Below are 700 nucleotides of genomic sequence, written 5' to 3'. Positions count from 1 at the left end.
AAGTCACGTAGGTTAAAAAAATAAAATAATAAAATGAAATAAAAATAAATCACATTAATTTTATTTCTATTATTATTTACATTAATTTTTTTTTACCTACGTGACTTTACCGAAAAACCTAAGAGTATAACAAAAACTTAACTTGGAGCTTTCGTGACTGCAGGAATTACTCTTTGGTTCTTTCGGTCAAGTCACGTATAAAGAGAAAAAAATAATCATTTGTAGGTCCCACCGAGAATTGAACTCGGATCGCAGGATTCAGAGTCCTGAGTGCTAACCATTACACCATGGAACCCCCACGTAGAGCTGCCTCATTGCACAACCTCTTGGCAGCAGCTGCTGAGCCCACATTTAGAAAAGTGTTTTCTGAGAACCGAGCCATCTGCACTTGCTCCTGACACCGCATATCCTTTCTGTACTGCCATCTCCTGGCCAGTTTCACAAACATAATTCATTTTAATATCAAACACGTGAAGAGGGGCATTACTTTTCCATGAATTCATTTGAAAACGTTAACTCAAAATTTTGTTATTTTATTGAGTTTTATTTTGAGTTATTTTTATGGAACTCTCCATTTAAAACGCTACTAAAAATGTTTACACCTGGCACAATCACAGGGGCTACCAACAGAAAGCGCACATGACATGAGTGCACACTCATCAAGAAATCAACGCACTCACCATTGGCTCCATCCCTAGGG

General features: G+C 37.4%; 1 non-coding gene across 1 annotated transcript; it reads right to left on the bottom strand.

The window, feature by feature from the left end:
* Positions 1 to 223: 223 nt before the first annotated feature.
* Positions 224 to 295, bottom strand: TRNAQ-CUG (transfer RNA glutamine (anticodon CUG)). The gene has a single exon. It is a non-coding gene; the product is annotated as a tRNA-Gln (tRNA).
* Between the last annotated feature and the right edge of the window lie 405 nt (positions 296 to 700).

Source organism: Lethenteron reissneri, unplaced genomic scaffold, assembly GCF_015708825.2.
Source record: "Lethenteron reissneri isolate LAM-NWPU_2019-01 unplaced genomic scaffold, ASM1570882v1 scaffold_1191, whole genome shotgun sequence".
NCBI lineage: Eukaryota > Metazoa > Chordata > Hyperoartia > Petromyzontiformes > Petromyzontidae > Lethenteron > Lethenteron reissneri.
The sequence above is the reverse complement of the archived record's forward strand: the minus strand, read 5'-3'. Positions and strand labels throughout refer to the sequence as shown.